Source organism: Arachis duranensis, chromosome 4 (assembly GCF_000817695.3).
Source record: "Arachis duranensis cultivar V14167 chromosome 4, aradu.V14167.gnm2.J7QH, whole genome shotgun sequence".
NCBI lineage: Eukaryota > Viridiplantae > Streptophyta > Magnoliopsida > Fabales > Fabaceae > Arachis > Arachis duranensis.
The window spans coordinates 95,090,702-95,105,004 of record NC_029775.3 but is presented as its reverse complement, the minus strand read 5'-3'; the positions used below and the strand labels follow the sequence as shown (position 1 = coordinate 95,105,004).

Below are 14,303 nucleotides of genomic sequence, written 5' to 3'. Positions count from 1 at the left end.
CTACAGAAAAATCATCAGACTTAGGGTACCATAAACCGAAATTAGATGTGCCATGAATATATCTAATGATTCTTTTAATTGCTAAAAAATGTAATTCCTTGAGTTGTGATTGAAATCCAGAACAAACTTCAACACTTTGTATAATGTTAGGTCTAGATGAAGTAAGATACATAAGAGAACCAATCATCCCTCTATATCTATTTTCATCCACATCTTTCCATATTTCATCCTTTTCTAGCTTAGAATTCAGATGTATAGGAGTGTTCATAGGCTTCGCATACTCCAATATGAATTTCTTAACTAATTCCTTGGCATACTTCTCTTGATGTACAAAAGTACCATTAGAAGTTTGCTTAATTTGAAGTCCAAAGAAAAAAGTAAGTTCTACTATCATGCTCATGTCAAACTCACTTGTCATGACGAACTTGCTAAAATCAGCACAAAGGAATTCACTAGCTGAACCAAATATAATGTCATCAACATATATTTGTATAAGGATAAAAAAGTCATTAGAATTTTTTACTGAATAGAGTAATATCGGAGGTGCCTCTTTGAAAGCCATTTTTCAAAAGAAAAGAGCTAAGTCTTTCATACCAATCTCTAGGAGTTTGTCTTAAACCATAAAGTACTTTTGAAAGTTTAAAAATATGGTTTGGAAATTTTTAATTTTCAAATTCGGGAGGCTGAGCCACATATACTTCTCTATTTATGATACCATTCAAAAATGTACATTTTATATCTATTTGAAAAAGTTTAAAACAACAATAAGCAACATAATCAAGAAGAAGCCTAATTGCTTCCGTTCGGGCTACTGGTGCAAAGGATTCATCAAAATCTATTCCTTCCTCATGGTCATATCCTTGTGCCACTAATCTTGCCTTGTTCCTTGTTATGCTTCCATCTTCTCCTAAGTTGTTCCTAAAAATCCACTTTGTTCCCGTCACTTTCTTTTCAATTGGATTAGGTACAAGTGTTCATACATCATTTTTCTCAAATTTTTGTAGCTCTTCTACCATGGCCTTGACCCAAGAAGGATCACCAAGAGCTTTATTTACATCTTGAGGCTCAATCTGAGAAATAAGTGCCAAATTATTTTCCTCCATTCTTCTTCTAGAAGAAGATCTTATTGTGACTTCTTAAGATGAATCTCCAATGATGAATTCTTGAGAATAGTTTTTCAGAAATCTTTATTATCTAGGTTTGGATGACCACAAGGAGGCCAGACAATGTTACAATGCAGGATTCAAGACCACCTTAAAAGAAACATTCCCAAGAATTCATTCTGTGTACAACTCGGAAAGCATCCTAACTCTAGCCGAAATGGATCCAAAAAACAACAAAAGTCGCCCCTCTCCAATAGACAACCTAGAAAAGTTACAATTGGGAGAAATAAATCAGTTTACTAACATCAGTTCGGCTTTCTCTGCAGGAACAAGACAAAACCTGGTAGGCATATTGAAGGAGAATGCTGACCTGTTCGCGTGGACCCCTGCTGACATGCCAGGGATCGACCTGAACTTCATATGCCATAAGCTAGCATTCAACCTTAACGTCCGACCTATAAGGCAAAAGAAATGCAATCAGGGCACAGAAAGAAGAAATGCAGCAGTGGCAGAAACATAGAAATTACTCGATGTAGGTTTCATCCGAGAGATCCGCTTTTCCTCATGGCTAGCAAACGTCGTCTGGTTAAGAAGAGCTCGGGAAAATGGCGAATGTGTGTAGATTTCACAGATCTGAACAAGGCTTGCCTAAAGGATTCTTACCCATTACCGAACATTGACAGGCTAGTAGACGATACCTTTGGATACTAAGTGCTGTGTTTCATGGACGCCTACTCTGGATACAACCAGATACAAATGCACCCAGACAATGAGGATAAGATGGCGTTTGTAACCGACCAAGGTAATCTTTGCTATAAGATAATTCCTTTCAGACTAAAAAATGCAGGGGCAACTTACCAGAGACTGATGGCCAATATCTTCAAAAATCAAGTCGGACGAAACATCGAAATATATGTCGACGATATGGTCGTCAAATCAAGTTCGGAGAAAAAGCAAGAAGCCGACCTTCAAGAGATTTTTCAACAACTCCGAAGATACAACATGAGGCTAAACCCAGAAAAATGCACATTTGGTGTACAGAAAGGCAAATTTTTCGGGTTTATGCTCACAAACAGAGGTATAGAAGCCGATCCCGACAAATGCCAAGCCGTACTAAACATGCAGTCACCAAAGATAGTCAAGGAAGTACAGCGTCTCACAGGTTGCTTAGCCGCCCTACCAAGATTCTTACCAGCTGCAGCCACCAGATTCTATCATTTCTTCAAAACCATCAAGAAGTCGGACAACTTTGTTTGGACAGAAGACTATGAAAAGGCCTTTTTCGAATTCAAACATATTCTGGGGTCACCACCTATACTTAAGAAAGAGCAACACCCGGTGTACTTCATAAGCAAGGTCTTACAAAATGCAAAGACAAGATACCCGATGATAGAAAAATTGGCATACGGTCTAGTCATCACTGCTCGATGGTTAAGTCATTACTTTCAAACACACCCAATTATAGTTCAGACTGGTCACCCCCTACAACAAATATTATCAAAGCCAGACCTAGCAGGCCGATTAACGAAATGGGTGATAGAACTCTCTGAATTCGACATATCATATCAGTCACAAGGATCACCTAAAGCCCAAGCATCGGCCGACTTCATCTCGAAATTCACAAGCAAAGAGAAGACAAGCAAAACATGGGAATTATATGTGGATGAAACATCAAATAAAAATGGATGTGGAGCAGGAATCCTCCTGAAAAACGATACTGGAGTCTAGGCCGAGCAGTCAATAAAGTTTCTTTTCGAAATGACCAATAACAAGGCCGAGTATGAAGCTCTCTTAGCCAGCCTAAGGCTAGCTAAGGAAGTATAGATCTCCAGCTTAAAAGTACACTGTGACTCTCTCCTTGTAGTACAATAGGTAAACGGTCATTTTTAGGTACGAGATTCACTTCTAAAAAAGTATTTAAACTCGGTCAAAACCATGATGAAATTTTTTCAAAATTTTGAAATACTGCATATACCTAGAGAGCAAAATTGTAGGGCCGATCTTTTATCTAAATTAGCTACATACAGGGTAACCGATCAAACAGAAAAATTGAATCATCTCACACTAACAGAACCAATTTTAGATACCAAATCTTTTCTAAGTGTGTCACAGGAAGAAGACTGGCGAAGCCCATTTATTCACTACCTAAAAAGTGGAGAAACACCAGAGGGAGAAAACCCGAGAATATTCAGATACAAAGCAAACCATTATACCTTATTAGGGGCGGACCTATACAGGTGAGGTGTTTCCAAACCACTACTGAAGTGCCTTGGCCAAGCAGAAGCAGAAGCCGCCATGGAAGAGGTACACGACGGGGCCTGCAGACACCATATTGGAAGTAGGAGTTTGGCTAGAAAGATACTACGAGCAGGATACTATTGGCCAACATTAAGGAGCAATTGCAGAAATAAGGCGCAAAGCTGCGATGCATGTCAAAGATACGCACCGCTCATCCACAACCCGGCCGAGCTATTACATACCTCAGATGTCAGCTGGCCATTTAACAAATGGGGGATGGACATACTTGGACCATTCCCAGTTTCAACAGGGCAGGTAAAGTTTCTTTTGGTAGCCATTGATTATTTCACAAAATAGATAGAAGCACAGCCTCTTGCGAAAATAACAGCAGAAAAGGTACAAAATTTCATTTGGAAATCAATTATATGTAGATTCGGTTTACCTAGAGAAATCGTATCTGATAACGGTAGACAATTCACGGATAAGAAAATTGCTTCATATTTAACCGACCTGCAAATCAAACATCGTTTTTCCTCCGTCAAACACCAACAAACCAATGGGCTCGCGGAGGTAGCTAATAAGGTTATTTTGCAGGCCTTAAAAAAGAAATTGACAGATGCTAAAGGACACTGGGCCGAGCTTATACCAGAGGTGCTGTGGAGTTATAACACAACACCCCCAAACTACAACAAATGAAAGCCCGTTCTGACTAGTCTATGGTATAGACTGTACGATACCTATCGAGATCAGCCAAGGGTCCACTCGAACCGAGTACTTTGACGAGCAGGATAACTCGGAAGCCAGATCGAGCGAACTTGACCTGATAAGTGAAGAACGAAGCCTAACCGAACTAAGGCAAAAAGTGATGCATGCAGCAATGCGGAAGCAATACAATAAAAAGGTACGACCAAGAACCTTAAAGGAAGGAGACTTGGTACTAAGGCAAATGGGAGAAGTTTGGAAACCAACAAGACACCGGAAGCTAGCTGCTAATTGGGAGGGCCCTTTTCGCATCTCTAAGGTAATTGGAAAAGGAGCATACTCTCTTGAAATACTAAAAGGAACAGCTCTCCCCAACACTTGGAACATTTTGTCTTTAAAGATTTATTACAGTTGAATACCTATTGTAAGTATGAAATGGCCAAGTACTCTTTCTTGATCACGAGGTTTTATCCCTAAGGAGGGTTTTACTCGGACAGGTTTTAACGAGGCCGACCACTTCAGACCCTTCCAATCACTCTTGCAAACAAATAAATTTATTAATATTACCTAGACTTTAAACTTTTCAAAATCAATAATATCAAACCAACAAAACAAAGTTGGAAATTGCACAGGCAATAATACAAACACTAAACCCGACTTTAAATGTCGAGCCGATTTCGAAATCGGTATCCAAGAATAAGTCAAACAAAGAACAAGTCGTATGTTCCAAATTACAAACATCGAACGATACCAAACCTACCAAACAAAAACCTCTTTTTCGAGTACGAACAAACTCTGATAATGAGTTCCTATCCGATCATCCACACGCGCATCACTTATAACTATCTAACTAACAGAATAAAAGTTGGAATCAAAACATTCATCCAAAAGCAATTCATGACTTAAAACCGGCGTAAAAAGCCAAATAAAATAAGTTCAAAGTACTCCGAACAAAGTCAGACAGCCACAAATAGTTTCAAAATACATACAAAACTATTTTTTCAAGGGGGGAGTATTCTCAGCATGCTTCTCGCCGGCTTCATCATCGGCGAGCTCCCCATTAACAACTATTTTTGTCACATTAAGTTTCCTCACATCAAAGGTTGGAGAAAACAATGTGACTTGGCTGACGGCACGATCAAAACTAGCTACAAACATGTCTATCTTATCCTCTTCAAGCTCGTTGATATGAGAGGTCATCTCACCTTTAGTCTTATCATTCTCCTTAATCACAGCCTGCAACAGTCTAATTTGTTTGTGAAGACGGGAAACCTCGTCCTCCCTCTCCTTCATTTTTGAGGTCACACCTATGACGACCTCATCCTTTTCTTTCAACGAAATTTCAAGTCCCAAAAATTTATCAGCCATCGCCTGCTGCTCCGAACCTAACAGCTCGGTAGCACGCCCAACACATCAAGCGAGATGCGACAATCTGCAAGCACACAGTGAAGAAATCTCAGAGAAACAAAACGATTAAAGAAAATCAATAGATACAAAACCAACCTGAATAAATTTTCCCATCCCTTCAACTCCAGTCCGACGTGTGAGGATTATATCTCCAGGATACTGAGACACGCGGTCAGCAAGTTCGGATATTGGAAATTGATCACTCCATACGGATTGAGAACTCGTCCCAGGTATAAAACCATGCAGCCTCCTCTGCCTCTCAAAAATAGACTTCACAATAGCACCATGATCACCTTCGGAAATCACCTCCAAAGACTTCTCCGACTCAGTTCTCTTCCTTTTTGGAAAAGGAGGAGGCTGAGCAGAAGAATAAGCAACATCACCTCCCGTCTCTTTCACAATCCCAGAAGCGTTACTACCTTTTTTACCCTTCTTTTTCAGATAAGCCTAAAATTTGGCCGAGCTCAAATTTGGAACACTACCGTCTGCAACAAGGAAAAATAGAAGATGAATAACCACAACCAAACAAACATCAAAGTATATAAAACCAGTATTACCTATATACAGTTCAAGCCCTTCTTTATCATTTTCCTCCTCAAATTTCAATAAATCAGGAATGGATAAAGATTCCCCAACAGCAAAATTTTCAATTAAAAAAACTAAAAACAGGTCATCCTCCTCACTCTTCTCATTGGCTTCAAGGATTTGCATCGGTTCCGAACTCCAATACAAAAGGTATTTCTCTATCAGTTTATTATCTAAATAGAATGGATATTCAGACTCCAAAGAACGGACTTTTACAAACATGGATTTGAAGTTTTTAAAAGATGACTTACACAAAAGGAAGATGGAACAGCCCGAAAAACTACTCAGAAAGACCCAAAGCCCTTTCCGTACCCCTTTTGACTCAAACAGAGAAAAGAAAACATTAAGAGAAGCAAAAAAATTCAAAAAATTCATCAGACATTTAGATGCATACAGAAATGCCCAGGAGTTAGAATGTAACTGCGATGGGGCACAGTTCAACTGGGTTAAAAACTTACATTCAAAATCCGAAAAGGGAAACTTTACATGCAACTCAGACAGATAGGGAATATACATATAAAAATAATCCCAATCCCCTCTCCTCTAACAGACCCTCTCCTCACTAGTAATGGGAAGAAATTCCACACGGACACCAGAATGTTCCCTAACAAACTTCAAAGCTTCTAGCTTACGAAGCGACTCAACATCGCAATAAGATGACGCACGGGTTTTTACATCAACATGAACCCAATTGTAAGGGTTCTCTTTGTTCACTTTAATAACTTTCAACTTCTCTTTCTCTCTTTCTTTACCATTTTTCAGAATAAAACAAAATAGAAGAGACTGTAAAAAGACGAGAAAACAGTGCGAAGTTGAGAAGACTAACCTCTGGAAGACATGTCTTTTTACACTTATGGGATTTACAACTGAACCTGTGTTTTGTGTTTTTCCAAAAATAAAACGGTAAAGACTTAATTACAACCCACTACTTTAGTGGGAAGTGGAAATAATAATGGCACATCCAATATGAAATGATCTACATCCAGCTTAGCCAAAAAATTTATTGCGGCCCAATTAACAAGATAAAGCCTTTTAACCATTCCTATACATTTATACCTAGCAAAAATCATTTATTTTCTAAACCCAAGCTTGATACGCGTGTTGAGCTTGGGGGCTACAAGTATTTCACCTCAAAACATCGAGGTATAACTTTACAAGGAAAATCTCAACTTGCTAAACTATGTTTCACCAAGTCAAGCTTGGGGGCTATGTACTGTACCACATCTCATGGATAAAACCAAGTTATACCTCGGCACGACTTATCATGAAAACAGCTCTATCTTAACGGAACACTCCCCATAATCTCGCCACGAGATCGGTCGCAAAGATCTCGGATGAAATCAACGACCAATTCAACATTAACTGAGCTATAAATCAAGCACGGTACCAACGATATAAGGCAGAGGAAATTCATTCCCACAACAAGACACCAAAAAGCAACACCCTGATCATATACTCGCTTTTATTCTTTAAGTGATTCTTTTTACTGATTTGGGCGTCAAGTCCTTTTTGCAGGTACCACACTCGGGTCTGAGTTCACGAGGGTACTCCCAGTTTGGTTATAAATACCATAGAATTAACTATAAGAAAATAGTGAAAAACTAAAAAGTTTTAGATCGAGACTGTTGATAGTGACATGAACTCAACTAGAAATAAGAGGCGGATGAAACATTTATTCTTTTTTGGTGGAAAGGGCTGAAGGAGGGAATCCGTATCTAAAACAAAAACCTTGAAATAATTCGGGCTTTTGATAGAGCCCATCACAATCAAAGGCAATCAAGCAGTGTCGAGTGTCGAGAACTCTCTGGTCTTCCCTCTCATATTCATTCTTCTTCTCGACTTCTCTTGCTCTATCTCAACTTCATCATGAGTCCCTTCCACCACCTTCTGCCTTTTCCAAAAGAAGGAAAATATCTTCCTCATCCTCATGCCAAGCACAATGTTGTGCAATATATATATACACCCCCTCCATCCCTCCAGGCCAGTACAATAGGACCCTAACATACATGCGTAAAGCATCATCTAAACCTGCAGTCATCAGCAAATTAAACCTGTTTTATTTAAATTATTCACTTATTACTTCTGATTCGTTGAAATGGCTACCGCTACTGAGAAAGCCATTGGCATCGATTTCGGCACCATTTACAGCTGCGTGGCTGTGTGGCAGAACAACCTCATAGAGATCATCGCTAACGACCAAGGCAACCAAACCACTCCTTCCTATGTTGCCTTCACGGACACCGAGCGCCTCATCGGAGATGCTACCAAGAACCAGGTGGCAATGAACCCATAGAACACGTGTTCGACGCCAAGCGCCTCATCGGTCGTAGATTCTCCGACCCTTCCGTCCAGAGCAACATGAGGCACTGGCCCTTCAAGGTGGTCTCCGGCCCCTAAGACAAGCCCATGATCGTCGTCAACTACAAAGGCGAGCAGAAGCAGTTCGCACCCGAGGAGATTTCCTCCATGGTGCTCACCAAAATGAAGGAGATCGCCGAGGCCTACCTGAGAAAAACCATCAAGAACGTCGTCGTTACCGTCCCCGCCTACTTCAATGACTCCAGAGGCAGGCCACCAAGGATGTCGGCGCCATTGCAGGCCTCAACATCATGAGAATTATCAACGAGCCAACTGTTGTTGCCTACAGCTTAGACAAGAAGGCCTCTAAAACTGGCGAGAAGAACGTCCTCATCTTTGACCTCGGGGGCGGCACCTTTGATGTGTCTCTCTTGACTATCGAGAAGGGCATCTTTGAGGTGAAGGCCACTGCCGGAGACACCCACTTAGGGGGCGAGGATTTCGACAACAGGCTGGTGAATCACTTCGCGGCGGAGTTCAAGAGGAAGCACAAGAAGGACATGAGCAGCAACGCGAGGGCGCTCCGGAGACTGAGGACAGCGTGTGAGAGGGCCAAGAGGACACTCTCCTCCACCGCATAGACGACCATCGAGATTGACTCGCTCTTTGAAGGGATTGATTTCTACGCGACCATCACTCTGGCCAGGTTCGAGGAACTCAACATGGACCTGTTCAGGAAGTGCATGGAGCTCGTTGAGAAGTGTCTCTAAGATGCCAAGGTTGATAAGGTTCAGATTCACGATATTGTCCTTGTTGGCGGCTCCACCAGAATCCCAAGGGTCTAGCAGCTTCTGCAGGACTTCTTCAACGGCAAGGAGCTCTGCAAGAACATCAACCCCGACGAGGCCGTGGCTTACGAGGCTGCTGTTCAAGCTGCCATCCTGAGCGGCGAAGGCGACCAGAAAGTCCAAGACTTGCTTCTTCTCGACGTCACGCCCCTCAGCCTGGGCATTAAAACCGTCGGTGGGGTGATGACGGTCTTGATTCTCAGGAATACCACCATATCTACCAAGAAAGAGAAGGTGTTCTCGACCTACTCGGACAACCAGACCAGCGTGCTGATTTAGGTGTACGAGGGTGAGTGGGCAAGGACCAAGGACAACAACCTTCTGGGAACATTTGAGCTCAAGGGGATTCTGCCAGCGCCGAGAGGGGTGCCTCAGATCAACGTGTGCTTCGACATCGATGCCAATGGCATCTTGAACATGTCTGCGGAGGACAAGACGGCGAAGAACAAGATCACCATCACTAACAACAAAGGAAGGCTGAGCAAAGAGGAGATTGAAAGAATGGTGCAGGAGGCAGAGAAGTACAAAGCAGAGGATTGAAGGAGGTTTTCTGTGCATGAACCTCCTCCAGAGTTAGAATCATATCTGTACCAGCAAGTGAGAGCAGAATGTCCAAGTTTGTTGCACATTTGACATTGTATTATTCTGAAATTTGTTCTTCCATGTCCTTGAGCCTGAGGATGCATAGAGTTTGATCTTCCATATCCTTGCTGCTGGAATTGCATGTGCCTTCCTACTCTGCCAAATCTTGAACCGCCTCGTCCACGATATGGAAACTTTCCTCCACGAAAACCTCCTCTAAAATTTTGATTAGGGTTCTGAACGTGTGTGACATGTGCTTGTACAAAATTGTCAGGTCTCTTATACTTGTCTAACAACTCTTCGTGTGCCATTAACAAAGCTTCTAACTCTCTAATTAACACTGGAGGAAACCTAGCAGTTATAGTGGTGATGAATGAGGTGTACTCCTCTGGCAGTCCATTTAAAATAGCGTCTACATGATCAGAGTCATTTATCGTCGCTCCAACACAAATTAAAGAAGCTTCTTTATCTCAAGCAAGTAATCGCAAATCAAACCTTCTTTCTTCGTGTTTACTAGTTTGTTCTTGAGTTGTCTAATCTTCACCATGATCTGTGATGCAAAGAAAGTCTCCAATCTTTTCCAGATCTAGTGAGAAAACATACATCCAACCATGCTTGTATTGAATCTCTTGCTCATTGATGCAAGAAGTCAAGTCTTGAGTAGTGCATCCTGTTTCTTTTACGTTGCGTATTCTGGATTCACCGTGCCTGAAGCTTCATCTTCGATTAAAAGATGCTTCTTTGGATTGACTCGCCTGTGATGTGATTCAACATTTTGTAACCTTCTATCATAGATTCTACTTGATCTTTCCATGGTAGAAAGCTTTCTTCATCCAGTTTCATTGCAATCGGACTTGAGAAAGCTTGAGCAATTTGTGCAGTAGTGAGTGATGCGGAAGTTATGGTCACAAGGATCTGAAGCTCTGATACCATATAGGTATCAGGCCAAAACTCAATATTATATATATATATATATATAGAGAGAGAGAGAGAAGAAGAGAGAGCATTAGAGGAGAAAGAATTATCTGAATTAGAAAATGTATGGTTAGTTTACAATGGGGTGTATGTGCTGATTTATATACCCACTACTAGTGTGACTAACCCTTCTAACAGACTCTGCATAACACACACACTCACTGCCTAACAAATAGCTAACCACATTACAAAAAGGTCTAACTAACTATTATTATACACACCACATGCTAACCTCAACTACCGTAGTAAATAAAGTTTTGCAATCTTATAATATTTCACTCAATTCTGAACATTTTGTGTGTCATTCTTGCTGTCTTGGGAAAGCTCACCAGCTCCCATTTTCTTCTTAAAATTCTGTGTATAGCAAACCCTTAGAACTCGTATATACAAACATATGGGGCCCTGCCCATGTGACTTCAATAAATTATTCAAAGTACTATGTCCATTTTATTGATGCTTTTTCTTGTTTCACATGGATTTATCTCATTTCTTCAAAGGCTCAGCTCATATCTGTATTTCTTGATTTCCAAGCTATGGTTGAATTACAACTTGATACTAAAATTAAGATAATGCAAAGTGATAATGCAAAGTAATATGTGAGTTTGGCCAAGTCTTTGCAGGGAACAGGTTTGGCATGGAGGTTTTCATGTCCGTACGTCCACCAACAAAATGGAACTGCTGAACGAAAACACCAGCATATCGTTGAAACAGGTCTCACACTACTAGCTGCAGCTTCAATGCCCAAACGATTTTGGGATGATGCCTTTATCACTGCGGTGTGACTTATCAATATGCTACCTAGTCCAGTTCTGGACAATATTTCACCTTATGAAAAGCTGTTCAATGTCAATCCAAACTACTTGTCCTTGAAAACTTTTGGTTGTTTATGCTTCCCTTATACTATGCCATTCAATAACCACAAGATTGATGATCGGTCCCAACCCTGTGTGTTTATTGGTTATGGCATTCAGCACAAAGGCTACAGATGCTTGAATGCTTCAGGAAAAATCATTTTGAGTAGGCATGTTATCTTCGACCAAATTTCCCTTCAAGTCTGGCTTTCCACAATCACTAAATGATACCCTTCTCGATGATCCCTCATCATCACCATCCTCATTATCTCAACCAATGCCATCTTTCACCATTTTGTCACACCAGCCCGTACCTGCCACACAAACCCCCTCTCTTAGCCTCAGCACTTCCATTAGTTCCCAGTTCATCAATTCAAACTCACATCTCCCAAGTAATTCACATAATGAAACTCCCTCTTCTTCTCCTAGTCATGCTAACCATTCTACCCCAAAACCTCAATCTTCCCAACATGTCCACTTATCTCATCTAATGATAACTCGGTCGAACAATGGTATTTTCAAACCAAAAATGCTTCAAACCTCTGTCACAATCAATTCTGAACCTAAGAATTACAAGGAGGCACTATCAGTTCCACATTGGAAGCAAGCGATGGATGAAGAATATAGTGCTCTCATGCATACTCACACTTGGGACCTAGTTTCCTTGCCTCCAAATCGAACTCCTATAGGATGCAGGTGGATTTTTCGAGTGAAACACAACTCGGATGGCTCCTTACAGAAGTATAAAGCCAGGCTAGTCGCTCAGGAATTTAGCCAACGACCTGGAATTGATTTTCAAGAAACCTTCAGTCCGGTTGTAAGGCCTACTTCAATCAGATTAGTGTTGTCTTTGACTGTCTCGAACAAATGGAGCATTAGACAACTTGATGTCAATAATGCGTTTCTAAATGGTGGGTTAAGTGAAGAGGTGTTTATGATTCAGCCACCTGGTTATGAGACTGGTTCCCCTAATGAAGTATGTAGATTAACAAAGTCATTATACGGTTTGAAACAAGCTCTCCGTGCGTGGTACATGAAGGTTTTGGGTGTTTTGCACAAGCTTGGTTTTGCTACAACAAGGGATGATATGTCTCTTTCTACCAGGGTTTGTGATGGTGCTATTACCTATCTTCTCATTTATGTCAATGACATTATAGTTACTGGTAGTTCAGACGCACAAATTAAGCAAGTCATTGTTAATCTCAACTCTCATTTGCTTTGAAGGATATTGGTAGCCTTCACTACTTCCTAGGGTTAGAACTGGTTCCTACCAATGATGGTGGCCTTCTCTTGAGCCAAACTAAGTATGTTCATGACATACTAAAGAAAGCCAACGTATTGGGCTGTAATTCCTGTGCTACTCCAATTCCTTCCTCTCTTAAATTATCCAAGACTGGCAGTCCTGTGTTTTCGTATCTAGCTCTCTATCGCTCAATAGTTAGGAGCCTTCAGTATCTCACCATTACCAGGCCAGAGCTCGCCTATTGCATCAACCGCGTCTGCCAATTTATGCAAAACCCTCTCGAGTCACATTAGAAGGTTGTTAAGTGCATTCTTCGCTACATTAGTGGAACAGCTGATCTTGGCCTTCGAATTCAGCTAGCCGTGGAGCACAATCTTACTGTCTACACTGACTCTGATTGGGGGTCGGACCCTGATGATCGCAAATCGACTAATGGTGGTTATTGTGTTTTCTTGGGGCCAAATCTGATTTCTTGGGCCTCGTGTAAGCAGCATGCTGTCTCTCGCTCTAGTACTAAAGCTGAGTACAGAGGCATTGCTGATGCTGTGGTTGAAGCTATGTCTATTCGTAACCTCCTCTCAGCTATTCATATGCCAATTACAACACCCCCTGTCGTGCACTGTGGTGCTGTCATGTTGGTCGCCAACCCGGTTCTTCATTCCAAATCTAAACATGTTGAATTGGACATCTATTTTGCTCGTGACTTAGTACTGAAGGCCTTTGTTAGAGTTGTTCACATTCTTGATCTTTATCAACTCGCAGACATCTTCACGAAATCCATCTCTTCCACTCTCTTTGCTGATTTTCGGTCCAAACTGAGGCTTGCTTCCAGGCCACGCCTCAGTTTGAGGGGGGATGAAGGAGGTTAGCATGTGGTGTGTATAACAATAGTTAGTTAGACCTTTTTATAATATGGTTATCTATTTGTTAGGCAGTGAGTGTGTATGTTATGCAGAGTCTGTTAGAAGGGTTAGTCACACTAGTGCGTATATAAATCAGCACACACCCATTGTAAACTAACCATACATTTTCTAATTCAGATCATTCTTTCTCCTCTCTCTCTCTCTCTCTCTCTCTCTCTCTCTCTATTGAGTTCTGGCCTGATACCTATAAGGATGATCAAGTTAAGAAGAAAGTGGACGCTAAGAACTTACTGGAGAATTATGCATACAGCATGAGGAACACCATTAAAGATGACAATGTTGGTGCCAAACTGGATCCTTCCGACAAGCAGAGGATCGAGAAGGCCGTTGATGACACCATCCAGTGGTTGGACAGGAACTAGTTGGCGGAAGTATTTATCCTCTTCCACTCCCTAAAAGCATCTCTAATGGCCAAAATATGAGTCCCTGTTTCTGACAAAAGTAGAGACCCACCATTGGAGAAGAAAAAAATGAGTTCCTGCGTGATTTTCAATAGAAGAGAGTTTCTCTAAGCAGGGACTTTCATCATCCAATAATAACTTGCCACG

At 41.2% G+C, this 14,303-nt stretch overlaps 1 pseudogene; it reads left to right on the top strand.

Annotated features, from left to right (window-relative positions):
* Positions 1-8,130: 8,130 nt before the first annotated feature.
* Positions 8,131-14,177, top strand: LOC107484954 (heat shock 70 kDa protein 5-like; annotated as a pseudogene).
* The last annotated feature ends 126 nt before the right edge of the window (positions 14,178-14,303 follow it).